Here is a 19538-nt window from a genome sequence, read left to right as displayed (position 1 = left end):
AAATGTAATATCGGAAATTATCGGTATCGTTTTTTTATTATCAGTATCGTTTTTTTTAATTTTTTATTAAATCCACATAAAAAACACAAGATACACTTACAATTAGTGCACCAACCCAAAAAACCTCCCTCCCCCATTTACACTCATTCACACAAAAGGGTTGTTTCTTTCTGTTATCAATATTCTGGTTCCTACATTATATATCAATATATATCAATACAGTCTGCAAGGGATACAGTCCGTAAGCACACATGATTGTGCGTGCTGCTGCTCCACTAATAGTACTAACCTTTAACAGTTAATTTTACTCATTTTCATTAATTACTAGTTTCTATGTAACTGTTTTTATATTGTTTTACTTTCTTCTTTATTCAAGGAAATGTTTTTAATTTATTTATCTTATTTTATTTTATTCATTTTAAAAAAAAAAGTACCTTATCTTCACCATACCTGGTTGTCCAAATTAGGCATAATAATGTGTTAATTCCACGACTGTATATATCGGTTGATATCGGTATCGGTTGATATCGGTATCGGTAATTAAAGAGTTGGACAATATCGGCATATCGGATATCGGCAAAAAGCCATTATCGGACATCCCTAATAGAGACTATTACAACAGGGAAACCAGTGTAGCTAGGGAGTGCACGCAAAACAAAAAAATAGTGCAACAGGGAAGTGCACAGAAAGGCAAAAAAAAGCTACCAAAAATATACTGAACATAGAGCGCAAAAGCAACATTGATGCAAAACTCAATGAGTTGTCCAAACAACAGGGCTGACATATAAAGCATCCTGATTGGCAACCGGGAACAGGCTTGTCCTGATTGCCAATCAGGCAGGGGTGATGGAACCAGCGCTCGGACCGTAGGAGTGGTGGAAAATTGAGGCAAACGGGGAGCGGAACGAAAAAATAAAGAGCGCTGGACAGGAATTGATACAAAATAGAAGACGAAACATAACTCATGTTAAATCTTGACAGGACCCCCCCGCCCCCCCCCCAAAAAAACAGATTTGTGCCAGACAGAAAATGCAGCCTGAAGCTTGTCTCTTTAGACTTCACACTAGCTTATTGATTAGCTTTCCTCGGCTGCCTTCTTGCCAATGTGACAGCTATGGACAGAACGCAGCAGCTGACCAATCAGCGGTCAGATACGCGATAAAGAGCGAGTTGGCCTTTGCACGGCAATATGAATCACAAACAAGTAAGACAAATTTAAAAAAAAATACAAACAGGAGTCTAGAGGAGTTAAAGTAAGTTTGCTGTTGACTAAGACTTGTGCTTGGCAATAAAATAACATCAATAACAAAATGTGTTGAATTTAGGAGCCATGGTCTTATGTAGTGCCCGATACTAGTGTAGTATTGATGTTGTTCATTTAGCCATTTTTATACTCTAAAAAAGTGGTCCCCAACCACCGGGCCGATTGGTACCGGGCCGCGCAAGAAATTAAAATTTTAAAATTTTTTTTTTTTTTTTAATTTTTTTTTTTTTTTTTGTAGTTAAATCAACATAAAAAACACAATATATACATTATATATCAATATAGATCAATACAGTCTGCAGGGATACTGTCCGTAAGCACACATGATTGTATTTCTTTATGAAAAAAAAAAAAAAAGAAAAAAATCCCCCCCCACCCCCGGTCCGTGGGACAAATTTTCAAGCGTTGACCGGTCCCCAGCTGGCAATAAAATAACATCAATAACAAAATGTATTGAATTTAGGAGCCATGGTCTTATTTAGTGCCCAATACTAGTGTAGTATTGATGTTGTTCATTTAGCCATTTTTATACTCTAAAACAGTGGTCCCCAACCACCGGGCCGATTGGTACCGGGCCGCGCAAGAAATGTAATGTTTTTTGTTTTTTTTTAATATATATATATTTTTTTTAGTTAAATCAACATAAAAAACACAATATATACATTATATATCAATATAGATCAATACAGTCTGCAGGGATACTGTCCGTAAGCACACATGATTGTATTTCTTTTTGAAAAAAAAAAAAAAAAAAAAAAAAAATCCCCCCCCACCCCCGGTCCGTGGGACAAATTTTCAAGCGTTGACCGGTCCCCAGCTGGCAATAAAATAACATCAATAACAAAATGTATTGAATTTAGGAGCCATGGTCTTATTTAGTGCCCAATACTGGCGTAGTATTGATGTTGTTCATTTAGCCATTTTTATACTCTAAAACAGTGGTCCCCAACCACCGGGCCGATTGGTACCGGGCCGCGCAAGAAATTTAATAAAATTTTTTATTTTTTATTTTTATTTTTATTTTTTTAGTTAAATCAACATAAAAAACACAATGTATACATTATATATCAATATAGATCAATACAGTCTGCAGGGATACTGTCCGTAAGCACACATGATTGTATTTCTTTTTGAAAAAAATAAAAAAATAAAAAAAAAATCCCCCCCCACCCCCGGTCCGTGGGACAAATTTTCAAGCGTTGACCGGTCCCCAGCTGGCAATAAAATAACATCAATAACAAAATGTATTGAATTTAGGAGCCATTGTCTTATTTAGTGCCCAATACTAGTGTAGTATTGATGTTGTTCATTTAGCCATTTTTATACTCTAAAACAGTGGTCCCCAACCACCGGGCCGATTGGTACCGGGCCGCGCAAGAAATTTAAATTTTTAAATTTTTTTTTTTTTTTTTTTTTTTTTTTTTTTTTTTTAGTTAAATCAACATAAAAAACACAATATATACATTATATATCAATATAGATGAATACAGTCTGCAGGGATACTGTCCGTAAGCACACATGATTGTATTTCTTTATGAAAAAAAAAAAAAAAAAAAAATTAAAAAAATCCCCCCCCACCCCCGGTCCGTGGGACACATTTTCAAGCGTTGACCAGTCCCCAGCTAGCAATAAAATAACATCAATAACAAAATGTATTGAATTTAGGAGCCATGGTCTTATTTAGTGCCCAATACTAGTGTAGTATTGATGTTGTTCATTTAGCCATTTTTATACTCTAAAACAGTGGTCCCCAACCACCGGGCCGATTGGTACCGGGCCGCGCAAGAAATTTAAAATTTTTTATTATTATTATTTTTTTTATTATAATTTTTTTTTTTTAGTTAAATCAACATAAAAAACACAATATATACATTATATATCAATATAGATCAATACAGTCTGCAGGGATACTGTCCGTAAGCACACATGATTGTATTCCTTTATGAAAAAAAAAAAAAAAAAAAAAAAAAATCCCCCCCCCACCCCCGGTCCGTGGGACAAATTTTCAAGCGTTGACCAGTCCCCAGCTGGCAATAAAATAACATCAATAACAAAATGTATTGAATTTAGGAGCCATGGTCTTATTTAGTGCCCAATACTAGTGTAGTATTGATGTTGTTCATTTAGCCATTTTTATACTCTAAAACAGTGGTCCCCAACCACCGGGCCGATTGGTACCGGGCCGCGCAAGAAATTTAATTTTTTTTAATTTTTTTTTATTATTATTATTTTTTTTTAGTTAAATCAACATAAAAAACACAATATATACATTATATATCAATATAGATCAATACAGTCTGCAGGGATACTGTCCGTAAGCACACATGATTGTATTTCTTTTTGAAAAAAAAAAAAAAAAGAAAAAAAAAATCCCCCCCCGCCCCCGGTCCGTGGGACAAATTTTCAAGCGTTGACCGGTCCCCAGCTGGCAATAAAATAACATCAATAACAAAATGTATTGAATTTAGGAGCCATGGTCTTATTTAGTGCCCAATACTAGTGTAGTATTGATGTTGTTCATTTAGCCATTTTTATACTCTAAAACAGTGGTCCCCAACCACCGGCCGATTGGTACCGGGCCGCGCAAGAAATTTAAAATTTTTTATTATTATTATTTTTTTTATTATAATTTTTTTTTTTTAGTTAAATCAACATAAAAAACACAATATATACATTATATATCAATATAGATCAATACAGTCTGCAGGGATACTGTCCGTAAGCACACATGATTGTATTTCTTTATGAAAAAAAAAAAAAAAAAAAAAAAAATCCCCCCCCCACCCCCGGTCCGTGGGACAAATTTTCAAGCGTTGACCGGTCCCCAGCTGGCAATAAAATAACATCAATAACAAAATGTATTGAATTTAGGAGCCATGGTCTTATTTAGTGCCCAATACTAGTGTAGTATTGATGTTGTTCATTTAGCCATTTTTATACTCTAAAACAGTGGTCCCCAACCACCGGGCCGATTGGTACCGGGCCGCGCAAGAAATTTAATTTTTTTAAATTTTTTTTTATTATTATTGTTTTTTTTTAGTTAAATCAACATAAAAAACACAATATATACATTATATATCAATATAGATCAATACAGTCTGCAGGGATACTGTCCGTAAGCACACATGATTGTATTTCTTTTTGAAAAAAAAAAAAAAAAAGAAAAAAAAAATCCCCCCCCACCCCCGGTCCGTGGGACAAATTTTCAAGCGTTGACCGGTCCCCAGCTGGCAATAAAATAACATCAATAACAAAATGTATTGAATTTAGGAGCCATGGTCTTATTTAGTGCCCAATACTAGTGTAGTATTGATGTTGTTCATTTAGCCATTTTTATACTCTAAAACAGTGGTCCCCAACCACCGGGCCGATTAGTACCGGGCCGCGCAAGGAATTTAAAATATTTTATTTTATTTTTTTAAATTTTTTTTTAGTTAAATCAACATAAAAAACACAATATATACATTATATATCAATATAGATCAATACAGTCTGCAGGGATACTGTCCGTAAGCACACATGATTGTATTTCTTTATGAAAAAAAAAAAAAAAAAAAAAAGAAAAAAATCCCCCCCCACCCCCGGTCCGTGGGACAAATTTTCAAGCGTTGACCGGTCCCCAGCTGGCAATAAAATAATATCAATAACAAAATGTATTGAATTTAGGAGCCATGGTCTTATTTAGTGCCCAATACTAGTGTAGTATTGATGTTGTTCATTTAGCCATTTTTATACTCTAAAACAGTGGTCCCCAACCACCGGGCCGATTGGTACCGGGCCGCGCAAGAAATTTAATTATTATTATTATTTTTTTTATTTTATTTATTTTTTGTTTTTTTTTAGTTAAATCAACATAAAAAACACAATATATACATTATATATCAATATAGATCAATACAGTCTGCAGGGATACTGTCCGTAAGCACACATGATTGTATTTCTTTTTGAAAACAAAAACAAAAAAAAATCCCCCCCCACCCCCGGTCCGTGGGACAAATTTTCAAGCGTTGACCGGTCCCCAGCTACAAAAAGGTTGGGGACCACTGCTCTAAAATGCTAAGAACTGCACTTTTATGGGGGACTTTTGCCTATCGTTCACAATCATTATGAAAGACCACCTATGGGAGGCCCTCTATTACAGTGTTTTTCAACCACTGTGCCGCGGTAGTGTGCCGTGAGATACAGTCTGGTGTGCCGTGGGAGATGAGCTAATTTCACCTATTTGGGTTAAAAATATTTTTTGCAAACCAGTAATTATAGTCTGCAAATGATGTGTTGTTGTTGAGTGTCGGTGCTGTCTAGAGCGTGGCATAGTAACCGTGTAATACTCGTCCATATCAGTAGGTGGCAGCCGGTGGCTAATTGCTTTGTAGATGTCGGAAACCGCGGGAGGCAGTGTGTAGGTAAAAAGGTGTCTAATGCTTAAACCAAAAATAAACAAAAGGTGAGTGCCCCCTAAGAAAGGGCATTGAAGCTTAGGGAAGGCTATGCAGAACGAAACTACAACTGAACTGGCTACACAGTAAACAAAAACAGAATGCTGGACGACAGCAAAGACTTACTGTGGAGCAAAGATGGCATCCGCAATGTACAAGAGCTATAGTGATGCATGGCTTGGTTATGCTTTAAAGTCATATCCAACAATTGCGACAATGACTTTTTACTGTCAACTGAGTTTTGTTTTTTTAATGATTTCTGCTAGCGGTGTGCCTCCGCATTTTTTTAACGCAAAAAATGTGCCTTGGCTCAAAAAAGTTTGAAAAACACTGCTCTATTACGTCCATACAATCCGATAAATAACCATTCAAAAAGCACCAACAATACTCCCTTTACATTTTGTGACTTGAATATTAACCAAGTATTAGTGATATTGTTATTATAAGGGCTAACACAGACAAACTATTAATAGTGGCGTTGTGATCATTACCGTGTGTCCCTATGTTTATATCATCGAGTGGTCTGCGGCTTACTTGCTCCCTGTAATTTATTGTAGATCATAAATCATGCCTCTCACCTGGACAGAATACATCTGAGTAGGTATTCCGGAAAGTTGGTGCATTTTGACAGCCATTTAGGACCCGAAACTGGCGAGGACGACACGAAAAGACGTCGCCACCTCTTTTCTTCGCAAGGATTATTAGACATTTTTCATCTAAACTGGAATACATGAACATCCTTGCAGTCTGCATCTTAATGACAGCAGACGTTGCACAGTAAGTGACGTTTTTTTTTTTTAATGTTGGTTGGCTTTCATGAAGTCTGCAGTGATGTTGGAAAAAAAAGCGAACGTCGTGATAGCAAAAATAGCAAAGTACGTAAATATAAAATGTTATAATAAATGTGCTTGTTACTACAATACATATATACCGTATTTTTCGGACTATAAGTCGCAGTTTTTTTCATAGTTTGGCCGGGGGTGCGACTTATACTCAGGAGCGACTTATGTGTGAAATTATTTTAAAAATTACCGTAAAATATCAAATAATATTATTTATCTCATTCACGTAAGAGACTAGACGTATAAGATTTCATGGGATTTAGTGATTAGGAGTGACCGATTGTTTGGTAAACGTATAGCATGTTCTATATCAGGGGTCACCAACGCGGTGCCCGCAGGCACCAGGTAGCCCGTAAGGACCAGATGAGTAGCCCGCTGGCCTGTTTTAAAAATAGCTCAAATAGCAGCACTTACCAGTGAGCTGCCTCTATTTTTTAAATGTTATTTATTTACTAGCAAGCTGGTCTCGCTTTGCCCGACATTTTTAATTCTAAGAGAGACAAAACTCAAATAGAATTTGAAAATCCAAGAAAATATTTTAAAGACTTGGTCTTCACTTGTTTAAATAAATTCATTAATTTTTTTACTTTGCTTCTTATAACTTTCAGAAAGACAATTTTAGAGAAAAAATTCAACCTTAAAAATGATTTTAGGATTTTTAAACACATATACCTTTTTACCTTTTAAATTCCTTCCTCTTCTTTCCTGACAATTTAAATCAATGTTCAAGTATCTTTTTTTTTTTATTGTAAAGAATAATAAATACATTTTAATATAATTCTTCATTTTAGCTTCTGTTTTTTCGACGAAGAATATTTGTGAAATATTTCTTCAAACTTATTATGATTAAAATTCAAAAAACTTATTCCGGCAAATCTAGAAAATCCGTAGAATCAAATTTAAATCTTATTTCAGAGTGTTTTGAATTTCTTTTAAAATTTTTGTTCTGGAAAATCTAGAAGAAATAATGATTTGTCTTTGTTAGAAATATAGCTTGGTCCAATTTGTTATATATTCTAACAAAGTGCAGATTGGATTTTAACCTATTTAAAACATGTCATCAAAATTCTAAAATGAATCTTAATCAGGAAAAATGACTAATGATGTTCCATAAATTCTTTTTTTTAATTTTTTCAAAAAGATTCAAATTAGCTAGTTTTTCTCTTCTTTTTTTCGGTTGAATTTTGAATTTTAAAGAGTCGAAATTGAAGATAAACTATGTTTCAAAATTTAATTGTCATTTTTTCGTGTTTTCTCGTCTTTTAAACCGTTCAATTAAGTGTAAATATCATTAATTATGAATAATAACATAGAGTTAAAGGTAAATTGAGCAAATTGGCTATTTCTGGCAATTTATTTAAGTGCGTATCAAACTGGTAGCCCTTCGCATTAATCACTACCCAAGAAGTAGCTCTTGCTTTCAAAAAGGTTGGTGACCCCTGTTCTATATGTTGTAGTTATTTGAATGACTCTTACCATAATATGTTACGTTAACATACCAGGCACCTTCTCAGTTGGTTATTAATACCTCATATAACGTACACTTATTCAGCCTGTTGTTCACTATTCTTTATTTATTTTATATTGCCTTTCAAATGTCTATTCTTGGTGTTGGCTTTTATCAAATACATTTCCCCAAAAAATGCGACCTATATACGTTTTTTTCCTTCTTTATTATGCATTTTCGGCCGGTGCGACTTATACTCGGGAGCGACTTATACTCCGAAAAATACAGTACTTACATCATGGATGTAAAACCTCCATAGAGGTGTTTTGATGTTTTTTTAAAGGGCTTTATAGGTGAACTTTTCGTATTTTCTTAATATTTAGAATGCAAATAAAAAAAATAAAAATATCATCCATTGCCATGTGTCTCATAATGATTGTGAACGTTAGGCAACATTCCCCAAAAAGTGTAGTTTCGCTTTAATTTAGGCAAAAATACACAGAATGTGCGTTTAAAAAAGGAAAGAAAATCTCTGATCGAGAAGATGCAAACATTAGAATAGAAAAGAGTTTTATTGTAATTTTTACAGTGAACAGGTTCAAAGAACAACACAATCGGAGCAGATCCCCTAAGGTGCATACTAGGGATGTCCGATAATATCGGCCGATAAATGCGTTAAAATGTAATGTCGGAAATTATTGGTAACGGTTTTTTTATTATCTGTATCGTTTTTTAAAATTTTTATTTTTTTTATTTTTTTATTAAATCAACATAAAAAACATAAGATACACTTACAATTAGTGCACCAACCCAAAAAACCTCCCTCCCCCCATTTCTTTCTGTTATCAATATTCTGGTTCCTACATTATATATCAATATATATCAATACAGTCTGCAAGGGATACAGTCCGTAAGCACACATGATTGTGCGTGCTGCTGCTCCACTAATAGTACTAACCTTTAACAGTTAATTTGACTCATTTTCATTCATTACTAGTTTCTATGTAACTGTTTTTATATTGTTTTACTTTCTTTTTTATTCAAGAAAATGTTTTTAATTTAGTTATCTTATTTTTTTTATTTTTTAAAAAGTACCTTATCTTCACCATACCTGGTTGTCCAAATTAGGCATAATAATGTGTTAATTCCACGACTGCATATATCGGTTGATATCGGTATCGGTTGATATCGGTATCGGTAATTAAAGAGTTGGACAATATCGGAATATCGGATATCGGCAAAAAGCCATTATCGGACATCCCTAGTGCATACACAATAATTTAGTAATATAAATAGTAAAAAAGATAAGAAAGAAGATATGTGTCTATATATATATATATATATATATATATATATATATATATATATATATATATATATATATATATATATATATATATATATATATATATATATATATATATATATATACGTATATATCCACACACATGCATATACCGGTATGCATACATATGCATATACAAACTGTACAATTATTCTGACAGGTAGAGAAAACAAATAACATTATCGGGGTGGGCCAAAGAAAAGGCAAACTAAATAAATACATACAGTGGGGTGTGGGGACCCCTAGAGGTAGTTGTAGGGTGTCCCCAGCTAAATGGCAGATAGTTAAAGGCCTACTGAAAGCCACTACTACCGACCACGCAGTCTTCCTGTTGATTTTTTCTGGGGGTTGTCAATATATGAAATGTAGGTCTGGGTGAGACTTACATAGAGGTTTTTGTTTCATGTCTCTATGACATTCCTACTGGAAGTTACAGGCAGTTTTGTCTGTTTTCTTCCTAGGGGGCGCTAGAGCGCAATTTTGAGTTTTGGAGTTGGGTTTTTCATTAGATCGCAATTTTTGCCAGTCCTGATGTGTGTGTCCAGTTTGGTGAGTTTTGAAGGATGTTAAGGGGGTCAAATTATAGCTCAAAGAGGCAAAAGTGACTGTTTTTACAAAACTTTTGTTTTGAAGGGGGAATTGCAATCTTCCTGTAGATTTTTGCTGAAGGATGTCAGTGTATGAAATCTAGGTCTAAGTGAGACCTACATAGAGGTTTTTGTTTCATGTCTCTCCGACATTCCTACTGGAAGTTACAGGCAGTTTTGTCTGTGTTTTCTTCCTAGGGGGTGCTAGAGCGCATTTTTGAGTTTTGGGGTTTGGTTTTTTGATTAAATCACAATGTTCGCACGTCCTGATGTGTGTGTCAAATTTGGTGAGTTTTGAAAAATGTTATGGGGGTCAAATTACACATCAAAGCTGTGGTTTAATAATAAAGAAAGAAAGAATAAAACCTTACAAATACAATAGGGTCCTCTGTCCCATAGGGACATTGCGGTCCCTAAATATGGCAGTGCCATGTTGGTATTTTTTTCCATAACTTGAGTTGATTTATTTTGGAAAACCTTGTTACATTGTTTAATGCAGGGGTCACCAACCTTTTTGAAAGCAAGAGCTACTTCTTGGGTACTGATTAATGCGAAGGGCTACCAGTTTGATACACACTTAAATAAATTGCCAGAAATAGCCAATTTGCTCAATTTACCTTTAACTCTATGTTATTATTAATAATTAATTATATTTACACTTAATTGAACGGTTTAAAAGAGGAGAAAACACGAAAAAAATGACAATTACATTTTGAAACATAGTTTATCTTCAATTTCGACTCTTTAAAATTCAAAATTCAACCGAAAAAAATAAGAGAAAAACTAACTAATTCGAATCTTTTTGAAAAAATAAAAAAAATAATTTATTGAACATCATTAGTAATTTTTCCTGATTAAGATTAATTTTAGAATTTTGATGACATGTTTTAAATAGGTAAAAATCCAATCTACACTTTGTTAGAATATATAACAAATTGGACCAAGCTATATTTCTAACAAAGACAAATCATTATTTCTTCTAGATTTTCCAGAACAAAAATTTTAAAAGAAATTCAAAAGACTTTGAAATAAGATTTAAATTTGATTCTACAGATTTTCTACATTTGCCAGAATTTTTTTTTTTGAATTTTAATCATAATAAGTTTGAAGAAATATTTCAAAAATATTCTTCGTCGAAAAAACAAATTAAAATGTATTTATTATTCTTTACAATAAAAAAAATACATTTACTTGAACATTGATTTAAATTGTCAGGAAAGAAGAGGAAGGAATTTAAAAGGTAAAAAGGTATATGTGTTTAAAAATCCTAAAATCATTTTTAAGGTTGTATTTTTCCTCTAAAATTATCATTTTGAAAGTTATAAGAAGCAAAGTTAAAAAAAAAAAAGAATTTATTTAAACAAGTGAATACCAAGTTTTCAAATTCTATTTGAGTTTTGTCTCTCTTAGAATTAAAAATGTCGAGCAAAGCGAGACCAGCTTGCTAGTAAATAAATAAAATTTAAAAAATAGAGGCAGCTCACTGGTAAGTGCTGCTATTTGAGCTATTTTTAGAACAGGCCAGCGGGCTACTCATCTGGTCCTTACGGGCTACCTGGTGCCCGCGGGCACCGCGTTGGTGACCCCTGGTTTAATGCATCCAGCGGGGCATCACAACAAAATTAGGCATAATAATGTGTTAATTCCACGACTGTATACATCGGTATCGGTTGATATCGGAATCGGTAATTAAGAGTTGGACAATATCGGCAAAAAAGTCTTTATCGGACATCTCTAATCTTGTAACATTGTGGCAAAAAACCAACAACTCGTGCTAATAATAGTATTGTTTTTCCGAGTTTCACCCTGTAATTTATTCCCAAGCATCAGACCAAAGGATGTTTCCTGTGTCTTAAATGTCAACCTCAGATGCTGAGCAAAACCAAAGCACTTGATTTCGCAGCTCTGCAGGGTGCCGGGCCGCTTCCTGCTCTGGAGGTGTGGGTGTGACACGGGGATGGAAAAGCTTGTGAAAAGCATCTCATGTACTTTTGCGTCATGTGTCTGCTCTTGGCAGCTGCCCCTTGAAGCACACGCACACACCAATATATTACTGTCACGGCCTGTCACCACGGCAACCGCCTCAAGCTACAAGTCTGGTTGATTTGTTGATGAAACAAAAAACATTCAAACATGTTATCTTTACTAACGATGTTTTGTTGTAAATGTCAACGGGCTCGTATCGATCGCATTGGAGGAAGGGACTTATGTGTCAACACCCTAATTGGATAAATGGCTGAATGAATTAAATCATCAAAAAGAGCAAGTTTGTGTTGTCACCTTGAGGCAAAATAGCAGGAATCAATGCGTCTTCTTTGATCGTACCGCGTCACGATGTCACTGGATGACATTTAAGACGCTACAGTGTCTTATAAAAGTGAGCACTCTGCTCACATTGAGTCAAATACTCTTGATTAAATGTAACTATACAGGGAAAGCTATCCTCGCATAATTTTTTCCCACGGCAAAAGTATCTTGCTACATCAAATTTACATTCAACAACATTTATATAAATATGTACCCACATGTATAATATCAATGTTAATGCAACTAAGAGTGTACAAATATTACTCTTAAAGGCCTACTGAAATGATTTTTTTTTAATTTAAACGGGGATAGCAGATCTATTCTATGTGTCATACTTGATCATTTCGCGATATTGCCATATTTTTGCTGAAAGGATTTAGTAGAGAACGACGACGATAAAGATCGCAACTTTTGGTATCTGACAAAAAAAAAAGCCTTGCCCCTACCGGAAGTAGCGTGACGTAGTCAGTTGAACATTTCCGCAAAGTTCCCTATTGTTTACAGTGATGGCGGCCAGAAGTGAGAGCGATTCGGACCGAGAAAGCGACGATTTCCCCATTAATTTGAGCGAGGATGGAAGATTTGTGGATGAGGAAAGTGCAAGTGAAGGACTAGTGGGGAGTGGAAGGGATTCAGATAGGGAAGATGCTGTGAGAGGCGGGTGGGACCTGATATTCAGCTGGGAATGACTACAACAGTAAATAAACACAAGACATATATATACTCTATTAGCCACAACACAACCAGGCTTATATTTAATATGCCACAAATTAATTATGCTAGCTCCTAGCTCCTAGCTCCCGTCCATATAACCCGCCAATACAATTCAAACACCTGATCAACACACACAATCACTCAGCCCAAAGGACCGTTCACCTAACCCAAGGTTCATAAAGCTTATATATTTAACCAAAGTTACGTACGTGACACGCACGTACGGGCAAGCGATCAAATGTTTGGAAGCGCAGCTGCGTACTCACGGTAGCACGTCTGCGTCTGTGTATCCAAATCAAAGTAATCCTGGTAAGAGTCTGTGTTGTCCCAGTTCTCTACAGGCGTCTGTGTATCGAAGTCAAAGTCCTCCTGGTAAGAGTCTCTGTTGTCCGAGTTCTTCCATCTTGACTGCATCTTTCGGGAATGTAAACAATGAAACACCGGCTGTGTTGTGTCGCTGACTTCCCTCGCAAAATACTCCGCTTCGCACCGAGAACTTTCGTCTTTGCTTGCTCAGCTTCTTTCTCCATAATGCAATGAACAAATTGCAACAGATTCGCCAACACAGATGTCCAGAATACTGTGGAATAATGACATGAAAACAGAGCTATTTTGTATTGGCTTCAATGGGGTACCGATACTCCCGTTTCACTGGCTACGTCACGCGCATACGTCATCATCCAAAGGCGTTTTCAACCAGAAGTTTAGCGGGAAATTTAAAATTGCACTTTATAAGTTAACCCGGCCGTATTGGCATGTGTTGCAATGTTAAGATTGCAAAAACTTCTGTTTTTACAAAACAGAAGTTTTGTAAAAACCGGCCACCTTTTTTCAAACATTATCTCCTCTGAGCGCGTTTGTCGTGTCGACTTCAAAATAGCACAGGAGAGAGATTGAACCCTTCTGATTAAAAGTTGACGGAAGAGTTTTAATTACTGCTCCGGTTTGGATTTTATGTGCCGTCAAAGTCGGTCCCGTTCATCGCTGCTTGCAGCTTTAATTATTATTGAAGTCACAAAGAGCATTATTTTTTTAAACATGCCTCAAAACAGCAGCATTTGTAAGGTTTTATTCTTTCTTTCTTTATTACTAAACCGCAGCTTTGAGCTGTAATTTGACCCCCTTAACATGCTTCAAAACTCACCAAATTTGACACACACATCAGGACTGGCGAACATTGTGATTTAATCAAAATACCAAACCCCAAAACTCAAAATTACGCTCTAGGGCCCCATAGGAAGAAAACACAGACAAAACTGCCTGTAACTTCCAGTAGGAATGTCGGAGAGACATGAAACAAAAACCTCAATGTAGGTCTCACTTAGACCCAGATTTCATACACTGACATCCTTCAGCAAAAATCTACAGGAAGTTTGCAATTCCCCCTTCAAAACAAAAGTTTTGTAAAAACAGTCACTTTTGCCTCTTTCAGCTATAATTTGACCCCCTTAACATGCTTCAAAACTCACCAAACTGGACACACACATCAGGACTGGAAAAAATTGCGATCTAATAAAAAAACCCAAACCCAAAACTCAAAATTGCGCTCTAGCGGCCCCTAGGAAGAAAACACAGACAAAACTGCTCCTAGGAAGAAAACAGACAAAACTGCCTCTAACTTCCAGTAGGAATGTCATAGAGACATGAAACAAAAACCTTTATGTACGTCTCACTTAGACCTACATTTCATATATTGACAACCCCCAGCAAAAATCAACAGGAAGTTTGCAATTCCCCCTTCAAAACAGAAGTTTTGTAAAAACCGGTCACCATTATCTCCTCTGAGCGCGTTTGTCGCGTCGACTTCAAAATAGCACAGGAGAGAGATTGAACCCTTCTGATTAAAAGTTGACGGAAGAGTTTTAATTACTGCTGCGGTTTGGATTTTATGTGCCGTCAAAGTCGGTCCCGTCCATCGCTGCTTGCAGCTTTAATTATTATTGAAGTCACAAAGAGCATTATTTTTTTAAACATGCCTCAAAACAGCAGCCTGGATTTTGGAACATGCTCTCCCTGAGATAATCCTGATACCCACTACAACTATGGGAAATACTATACTTTGACTTTCGCAAAGTGCATTATTTTTTATTTATTCTTTAAACATGCCTCAAAACAGCAGCTACAAAAACAATGAAGGCACACAGCTTCAGTCCAGAGTATACTAGAGCAATAAAGTAAACAATAAAATAGTCCTCATTTAGTGCAAGACTGCCTGCCATACTGTATAACCGGAAATTATAAACTGGGCTCACATCCGTCTTCCGCTTGTATTCATCGTGTATCTCCTTATGATTCTTGAAGAGGTGGGATATCTAATTGCTCGTATTAAAGGAAGACGTCTTAGTTCCTCCTCGCATAACCAACTTTTTGCATTTATTGCAAATAGCCAGTTTTTTATCCGTCAGAGACACTTTAAAATAATCCCAAACCATAGACATGGTGTCGTTAGTCAGTCACCGAGCTCGATCGCTTGTTAGCCACGGCTACAGCACCGGCAACAACACACTCTTGTTGTTGTTATGCTGCGCTCGCGGCGGTTTGATGAGGTCATCAAGCGTCGCCAGCAAACCTCTCATGCTGCAGTCATGAACTCCTGTGTTGTGTGTGGGAGAGGGTAGAGGGGAGAGGGGAGAGGGGAGGGGTTGCTGACTGGGAGACGCAACTGCTCTGTACTTACCGCTCCGTACAACGGCGTTTGAAAAAGTCATTAATTTTACTTTTTGAAACCGATACCGATAATTTCAGCTATTACTATGGGGCGGCATAGCTCGGTTGGTAGAGTGGCCGTGCCAGCAACTGGAAGGTTCCAGGTTCGATTCCCGCTTCCGCCATCCTAGTCACTGCCGTTGTGTCCTTGGGCAAGACACTTTACCCACCTGCTCCCAGTGCCACCCACACTGGTTTAAATGTAACTTAGATATTGGGTTTCACTATGTAAAGCGCTTTGAGTCACTAGAGAAAGGCGCTATATAAATATAATTCACTCACTCACATTACATTTTAAGCATTTATCGGCAGGCCGATATTATCGGACATCTCTATACAAGATTATACTTTTTTTTTTAATAGATACTATGACATTACAATTAGTTGTGTGAAATCATTCACATATTAACAATTCTACACCAAAATTAATTAATTGTTATTCTTTTGTGCCGTTTTTTTGTCCATCTATACCAGGGGTGTCGCATTCATTTTAGCTCAGGGGCCGCACGGAGGAATATCTGCGCACACATGGCATTAAAACTCAAAAATAAAGACTGTTAGAATAATTATGTGTAAGTTATCACAAAAGTTTCCGTTTCCGGAAACTTCCGGCGAGCAGACAGAGGCTGTCTTTGTTGCACCAAGCCAAAGGCTTGGAAAATTTTGCTGTGTACGATGGGAAGAGACGGGAGGGGTTATCTATTGTCATCCAAGACCTGCCCAAGCTCGATCCAGGACCAGTCCAAGCCAGAGGCATCTTTTTGTTTTGTGCTAACCCTTCCTTTAGAAACAGCTGTTATGTAAACAGGGAAAGTCCAAATAAAAAGAGGTGGCGTACAATCTTTCGCCAGAGCGTGCTGGAGACTGTCCAAGAGTACAGCCCAAGACGTTTCTCCTCAAATTGAGCCAAATTTAATTCTGTCTCTGTTTAATTCCTTGCTTCTTGTCTCGTTTAATAGATGTTCAGTGTTTGAACCTGACAAAGACAACTTCAGATTGTTTTCTTTGTCTTACTTTGGCCAAAAAATAGAACAAACACATTCTGAAAATATTAGAGTAAAAATATAGAAAAAATTACCGGCAGCGGTTAAGTTTAGATCCATACAGGAAAGAAGAAATTGAATGAATGTTTATAACTGAATAAATTTAAATATGCATACATTTTTGAAGCTTCTCAGGTGGAATTCTTTCCCATTCTTGCTTGATGTACAGCTTAAGTTGTTCAACAGTCCGGGGGTCTCCCTTCTGCTATTTTAGGCTTCATAATGCGCCACACCTTTTCAATGGGAGACAGGTCTGGACTACAGGCAGGCCAGTCTAGTACCCGCACTCTTTTACTATGAAGCCACTTTGATGTAACACGTGGCTTGCTGAAATAAGCAGGGGCGTCCATGGTAACGTTGCTTGGATGGCAACATATGTTGCTCCAAAACCTGTATGTACCTTTCAGCATTAATGGCGCCTTCACAGATGTGTAAGTTACCCATGTCTTGGGCACTAATACACCCCCATACCATCACAGATGCTGGCTTTTCAACTTTGCGCCTATAACAATCCGGATGGTTCTTTTCCTCTTTGGTCCGGAGGACACGACGTCCACAGTTTCCAAAAACAATTTGAAATGTGGACTCGTCAGACCACAGAACACTTTTCCACTTTGCATGAGTCCATCTTAGATGAGCTCAGGCCCAGCGAAGCCGACGGCGTTTCTGGGTGCTGTTGATGAACGTTTTCGCCTTGCAAGGCGAGTTTTAACTTGCACTTACAGATGTAGCGACCAACTGTAGTTACTCACAGTGGGTTTCTGAAGTGTTCCTGAGTCCATGTGGTGATATCCTTTACACACTGATGTCGCTTGTTGATGCAGTACAGCCTGAGGGATGGAAGGTCACGGGCTTAGCTGCTTACGTGCAGTGATTTCTCCACATTCTCTGAACCCTTTGATGATATTACGGAGCGTAGATGGTGAAATCCCTAAATTCCTTGCAATAGCTGGTTGAGAAAGGTTTTTCTTAAACTGTTCAACAATTTGCTCATGCATTTGTTCACAAAGTGGTGACCCTCGCCCCGTCCTTGTTTGTGAATGACTGAGCATTTCATGGAATCTACTTTTATACCCAATCATGGCACCCACCTGTTCCCAATTTGCCTGTTCACCTGTGGGATGTTCCAAATAAGTGTTTGATGAGCATTCCTCAACTTTATCAGTATTTATTGCCACCTTTCCCAACTTCTTTGTCACGTGTTGATGGCATCAAATTCTAAAGTTAGTGATTATTTGAAAAAAAAAAAAAAAAGTTTATGAGTTTGAACATCAAATATGTTGTCTTTGTAGCACATTCAACTTAATATGGGTTGAAAATGATTTGCAAATCATTGTATTCTGTTTATATTTACATCTAACACAATTTCCCAACTCATATGGAAACGGGGTTTGTACTCGTTCTGTGTGTACACACAATGAAAGACCAGACAGCTTCCACAGCGTTGATCTTCTCCTAATGTCAGAAAATGTCATGTCAAGGCTCATTTGAACTAATAAATCACAACATTCACTTTGCATTTGTCAATTTGGGCCATAATTGCGAGAACAAAAGTCCCAGGAGATTGCATTAGTCAGGATTAAATACATCTTCAATGTGAACTTTATATATTTCACGTGTCTCTCAGTTGTGTGCAACTGTGCTAGCAGTATAATTCCACCCGTAATTAAAAACCACACAAAGAAACCAGTTTGGGGCTCCTAAAAATTGCATTCGATACCACCTGTCCTTTCATCCCCTCTTGTGTTGCTCATCGCCGTGGTAACAGATAAAAGGAAACAATTATTCAAAGGATAATGGAAACAGACGTGGTTTTTTTAAAAAATCAATAGAGTTACTGCGTCAACAGCAGACCCAGACGAGTAAAGAATATTAGCTGAAAGATTCTCAAAAAACATCCAGCTATTTTACAAAAAAAATAGATGTCTTGTAGTACAAGTAGGACACGACTAGGAAGGGGCACTGGTGCAAAGGTCCAGGCCGGCATATAGCACTGAGAAAGAACGAAGCATTAGTTTGATCAAAATCAATAGACAGCTTGTTCGGTTTTTAGGAAAAAAAAAAAAAATGAAGCCTGGTTGAAAATTGCATCCAGTGGAAGATGGCGCAAAAAATGTAATCTTCAGAATTGATATCAATCGACAGTTATCTTGCACTAACATAGTAAAATAGCCCAAATCAAAAGATGTCGTTCTCTAAAGAAAAGAAAATAGGAGACATTTTGAAATTCCTCATTCGAAAAAAAGGACCATTACATCAACCCATTTGATACCCTTGTATTTATTATCACTCAAAATCAATAGGTCTCCTTATTTATTATTTATTAGCCTTTATTTAACCAGGTAAAATCCCATTGAGATCAAAGATCTCTTTTCCAAGGGAGACCTGGCCAAGAGGGCAGCAGCAAGGTTACATTAAAAACAGTAAACAAATACATAAAACATCACATTTACAACATTAAAACTTGCTCACATAACACATGTGCATACAGACAAGGTAGACTGCAGTCCTTTCACAGAAGCTTTAAACTCATTCAACGTAACAAGGGTTTGAAGTTTAATATTCGATTGTAGGTTATTCCAAGCCCTCGCTGCTGAAAACCTAAATGCTTTCTTGCCCAGTTCAGTTCTTACTTTGGGGACGACAAATTGCAGAACATTCATTGAACAAAGATTGTGACTTCCTTGTTTCTTTGTTAAAAGACAAGACAGATAAGATGGAGTGATACCCAGAATGGTTTTGTAGATGAAAACATACCAATGATTGAGGCGTCCTGCACTGTCGATGAGAGCTCAGCTGCCTCAGCATATTAGGTCAAATCACCTTAAAATCCATAGCACAGGTGCT

This window comes from Entelurus aequoreus, linkage group LG09 (genome assembly GCF_033978785.1).
Source record: "Entelurus aequoreus isolate RoL-2023_Sb linkage group LG09, RoL_Eaeq_v1.1, whole genome shotgun sequence".
NCBI classification, from domain to species: Eukaryota; Metazoa; Chordata; class Actinopteri; order Syngnathiformes; family Syngnathidae; genus Entelurus; species Entelurus aequoreus.
This window is presented reverse-complemented; position numbering follows the sequence as displayed.